General features: G+C 37.8%; 1 pseudogene; it reads left to right on the top strand.

The window, feature by feature from the left end:
* The first annotated feature begins 1920 nt into the window (after positions 1 to 1920).
* Positions 1921 to 2586, top strand: LOC118905761 (annotated as a pseudogene).
* The last annotated feature ends 3287 nt before the right edge of the window (positions 2587 to 5873 follow it).

The raw sequence follows: 5873 nt of genomic DNA, 5'->3' as shown, positions 1-5873 counted from the left end.
AATGACATTCAATCCAGCTAAACCATATTCCCTGTGCTTAGAAATTGAAACACACATACCATTAACTAAAGGTGATGACAAAGAGCCAAAATAAATTCAAAAATTTTTTATTAGATTTTATTCTGTTACTTACTTTAGTACCTCAGGGACTGAAAAGAGAGTCTTTTTTTTAGTATTTCCTGGAAAAACAGAAACAAACAAACCCTGTTTTCTAGTGCTACAATGCATAATGCAAGGGATGGAGATTATTTCAGGTTTCTTTTACTCTCGTGCACTACAAAACAATTTCACAATATTAGCAAATGAATAATTTATTTATTGTAAATGTACACACCTGTTCTTAGAGGGATGCTGACACTTTCATTTATTTGGGGAAAAAAGGTTTATAAAATAAATCTCCACGGGTATCTATAGACCATAGACTTTTTTATTGTTTTCTTAACTGACAAAATCTCTTCATCCATCAGCTTACTATAAAAAAATAACATAATATAATATTCCTTGTATGTAAAACTTTTTAAAAAGTAATGTAATAAGAATAAGGGGTAAAAACGGTTAAGAATTTCTGAGGAAGGACCCCCCCCCCAAAAAACTTCTTTACCATTTAGTTTCTAAACACATTGAGAAGTAAAACAGAGTGGCATGTTGAGACCAAAATACTACTTCTTTTACTTTAATGCTAAGTTAAAGGTCATAGCTTTGTTCTAAGAACTAAATGGACTCCTAACACCAAACCCCCAAATTAGGCAGACTTATCCATCCAGTGTCTGTCATGGTCAGAGGGAAGAGAAACTACCTCTGAAAAAAAACAAACAACCTGTGTTTCTAGAGAGTAGCTAACTTCCCTTAATTCTAAGAGGAAGAGGTAGTAGATCTGAGCTGAGCAAATAAACAGCAGATCAGCCTATTTTTTCTTCCCAATTTTACCAATCAGATATGTCACTCCACTGCCCCAGGGTTGAGGTCAATAAAGGGGCAGTTAGATTCTGAGTTTCTTTCACAGGCAGGAAACATGAAGAGGGAGGATTAAGTGCTCCCCGTAAAATTCCCTCCCTTTTTTCTTCAAAACCCTTTAAACTTTTTCAGAAAGCCTGTAGTCAAGCAGGAGTGCATCCTTTTAGGGAAAGGGGGCCAGTGGTCTATAAGGAAAACGCTGACCCGACCTTCATTAGGCTGCCTCTCCATTACCAACCACTGCTCTTTGGGAATCATCCTGGGACCACTGGTAGTCGTTTTAGATGTTGCTAAAATTAATGGGAACAATGCATTATCCAAATCAGCTCCAAGGCCACTCTGTACCCAAGAGTAAAAATCTGTTTCCTATTCAGTTTGCCATCCCAAATTACAACCAACTACTCTACCCACACAGTATTCCAGAAATTCTTCAGGGGCATTAAACACATTCAAATAATTAAAATATCCACAATATAGGGACATCTCAATGTGAATAACAAACACTCTCCCATTATCAAATTCCAAGGGAGAATGGTTAAATCCTCTTGCAAGTTAAAATCACCAAATATTAATATCCCTTAATATCTGGACTCAAATTATTTTGCCTATTTGAGTATAAAGTCCAAACCTCATCTTTTTCAGCAAAATCTTGGCCATGTGGAGTTGAGGTTCTTTAAGCATTCTTAGAAAAGGAGCGTTATTCCTTTGGGATCACAAATTGCAATGTCAATTCGCTGATATATTTCAATTTTAAACATCCCAATGAATGAACAGGCATATATGACTATTAAGCACTGACCCCACAATCGCCATATTGAGAAAGGAAGCCACACCCAGGCCCTAGAGCCTTTAGGTCCGGCAAAACGATGTTCCCAGAACCCAGTACTTAGTGTTGAAAAGGCCAAAGTGAAAGGAAGTGGAGGGCTTGACACTTTCTGCCCTCGCTGAGATGCCAGTCACTGGTCGATGCCAAAATGTCTAGAATCCCAAACCGGGGAACATAAAAATGATTGGAGAGGCCAAAGGTCCCCGCAGACAGCTGTCCTCGGGAGTGGACGCTGCTGCCACCATGAATGCACGTCCCCGCCGGGGCTCCGACGCGCCACCCCCCGCCCGTCAGCAGGAGCCGTACCGTCACTGTGCCTGTCCATGACCTACTACTTGGACCGCGACGCTGTGGCTTTGAAGAACTTTGCCAGCATTTTCTTCACCAGCCCTAGGAGGTGAGAGAACATGCTGAAAAACGGTTGAAACTGTAGATCAAGAAGGTGGCCGAATCTTCCTTCAGGCTAGGGAGGAGCCAGAGCACGGAGACTGGGACGAAGTCCGCCTCACACTTAGAAACTAGTGCGAATCGGTCACTACTGGAACTGCATAAACTGGCCACCGACAAAAACGACGCCTACACGTGTGACTTGTTGGAGATTCATGACCTGAAAGAGCAGGTAGGTGAAAGCCAGCAAAGAATTGGGTGGCCTTGTAACCAACCTGCGCGAGACAGGAGCTCCCCCTCCCTGCCACCCTCCTGTCCCGGCTGGTCCCCCCCGCCCCCGGCCCAGCCCCTGCCTCCACCCTGGAACATGGCTTGGCTGTGTCCGTGACAAGGGCACCCTGAAAGACAGTGATGTCTAGAGCTAAGCCTAGAGTGGCTTCCCCATAGCCATGGGGTGACCCTCCGTGGTCACCAATGCAGTGCGTGTTTTTCAGGTTTACATTCTCCCTTTCTTACCATTCCTTCAAATGAAATAATTTAATACCCCTCCTCCCTCCCCAGTGAATGTAGAAAAATCTCCCAGAATGTGATTTATTTTGCCTCTCTCTATATACCATATTTGGGGGAAGGAGGAGCCCATCTTTCCCTAAAAATATGCAGTATACATTTCTTAAATTTCTTAATGTCCTCTTAGAGCCACATGATTTTTGAATTCTGGTACTTGAGTAAGTGTGAACTAAATCTATTGACATACTGTTTTTTAATTTATTACTATTGTTTTTTCTGTTCTTTTTTTTCCTTTGCAGTTATTGTCACTACCTCTTGGGATTGACACTTAAACCTAAGACTTTCACCATATCTTCACATTTGGCTTAACTGCAAATCACTCTAAGCAAATTACTCTGTATAGAAATTATAGAAGCTTGTGTGTAGGAAAGTGGTTATCAAAGTACAGTCCCCAGACCACCAGCATCAGTATCACTGGGAATTTTCTAGAAATGCAAATTATTGGGCTAACAGGAACATCTGAATCAGAAATTTTGAAGGTGAAGCCTAACAATCTGTATGCTAACAAGTCCTACAGGTAATTCTGGCGCACGCTCAAGTTTGAGAATCACTGCCCTCTTCTCGGTGGGGTTGGCAAACTTTTCTATAAAAAGCCAGTGGACCATATGATCTCACCATGCTACTTAACTCTGGCAATGTGGAGAGAAAGGCATCTTGGACTAATGGGTGTGGCTGTGTCCCAATAAAACTTTATTTATAAAATTAGCTGGCAGCATGATTTGGCCGGTTGGGTATAGTGTGATAACCCTGCCCTAGAGGATTAGAAAAGATCAAGACTTCTGCCTTGTGTCCCTCAAGACACTATCTTTCTTCTACTTTTCAATTCCATATACTTGTGAAACATGTTCTCTCAGGGCACAGGCATGCCATGCATAACAATTGCATCATCTTGAAATATATCCAGTAACTCCTTGAGAATTATTCATTCTTATGTATATGAAAAAGCTGCATTAAATATAAAATTAATTCCTCCAACAGCCTCTCCTTGGTCCTGAATAGATGATAAAATTTGGAGCAGTCATCTGGCAGTGCCTATCCGGCTGGCACTAAGACTTTAAACTAGCTTCTGTGAACTGCAAATCATAGAACTATAGAAACTTGTCTTCCTTAATGTTTAAATGCAGCAAATATTTTATACCCACCAATACCAAGGAAACATGTAAAGATTCTGTTTTTCCTATAATATAATCTTTTCTATTATGAACAGCCCAGCCTACGAATTAAACTGTGGTCACACACAGCTATTAGAAGCCCATCCAGGCCACTTGTAGCATAGCTGAGAAGCTTTGCCCAGTCAGCTTTGTGATTCCCATGTACCTTTGCTGAGGATACCCATGTGCGCCATGTACCTCTGCTGGGATTCTCTTGCTTTTGTCAGGACCTTTTGTGTCCTTGCTGAAGGCCTGCACAGCTTTATAAAATTAAGCCAGCCATTGTTTTGATGAACAGAAGGTTTCATTTTGATTGTTAACATTTCATCAATTTTTTTTTCTTTTCCTAGTTATTACTCTCTGCTTTATTTAAGAAACCTTTCTTAACCACATGCCATGAAAGTATTCTCTTATGTTTGCTCCCTGAAGATTAATACTTTTAACTTACTCATTTGGGTCACTGATCCATCCCAAATTAGTGTTTTTGTATGGTGTAAGGTAGACATCACAAGGATATAGATATGTAATTGTTCAAGTATCATTTGTTGAAGAGGCTTTCCTTCCCTTTCCCCATTAAATCATTTTCACACCTTTGCCTAAAATCAATTATTGGATTCATGTAAATTTATTTTTTGCTTCCCCATTCTGTTCCATTTATCTCTTTGTTTATTTTTACATCAATAATATGCTATCTTAATTAGCATAGTTTTATAATAATTCTTGAAATCAGGTAATGCAGATCCTCTAACTTTGATCTTTATTTTCAAGCTTTTTTTTGATTATACAAGTCCTTTACATTTCAATATATATTTTCAGAATTAGCTTGTCCATTTCTACCAAAAGAAAAAAAATGGTCTGGGTTTCTGATTGAGATTTAATAATATCTGTAAATCAATTTGGAGAATATTAACATTTTATCAGTTTTGAGTCTTGCAAACCATAAATGTGGTAAAACTTTCCATTTATTTACATTTTATTTAATATCTCTTAGAAGCAATGTTTTGCAGTTTTCAGTGAAGTTTGCACAACTTAGATTAAATTTATCCTTGCATATTTTATGATTTTCCATGCTGCTGTAAATCATATTGATTCATCATTTTAACTGTTTGTGACTCATATATAAAAAGCCAACTGATCTTTGCATATTGACATTTATTCCTTAAACTTGTTAAATTCATTTATTAGTTCTAGTAGTTTTCTCTCTCTCTCTCTTTTTTTTTTTTTTTTTGGTAGATTACTTAAGATTTTCTACAGAGACAGTCATGTTGTCAGCATATAGAATTGGTTTTATTTCTCCCTTTCTCATCTCTATGCCTTCCATTTATTTTACCTGCCTTGTACCACCAGTACAATGATGAATAAAAGTGACAGTGGCCAGTCTTTCTTGTTTCCAAATTTTCCAATTTTAAAGTAAATACGTTACATTTTTCACCATTAAATTTGATGTTAACTCTAAGTTTTCCATAGATGCCTTATTTCATTTTGTGGAAATTCACTTACATTTGTAGTTTGTTGAGAGTTTGTATCATAAAGTGCATCTATTGAGATAATCTTTATTTTATGTTAAATAAATACTTCCCTTAGAATAGATGTGAGGAAAAGAAATTCAGCTTTGTTATTTGTCTGCCATATTTTGGTAGATTTTATTTTTTTCTAAATTGAGTTTTGGGACCTCTTGCATTTAAATGGAACTGGTTGGATAAATTAAAAGCTTAAGATTTGGAGTAGCCAAAGAAAATTAGAATGAGAAAGCAAAGTAGTGAAATATTGACAGTTTAAATGGAACAAATGACTAATCTTTGAAACAACCTATATTTTCAATGTCAATTGAAGTCACCAATAGTCAGTCAGTCATTCCTTCCTTCCTTCATTTATTTCCTCAAGAAAAATCTATCAGATACTTACTACATTTTAGGAATAAATAAATGTATTTGCACATTCATATACATACACATAGAGAAAAGATTGGCAGAATGTGCATCAAAAGG

This window comes from Balaenoptera musculus, chromosome 13, assembly GCF_009873245.2.
Source record: "Balaenoptera musculus isolate JJ_BM4_2016_0621 chromosome 13, mBalMus1.pri.v3, whole genome shotgun sequence".
NCBI classification, from domain to species: domain Eukaryota; kingdom Metazoa; phylum Chordata; class Mammalia; order Artiodactyla; family Balaenopteridae; genus Balaenoptera; species Balaenoptera musculus.
Note: the sequence above shows the minus strand (reverse complement) of the source record. Positions and strands in the feature narration are given on the sequence as shown.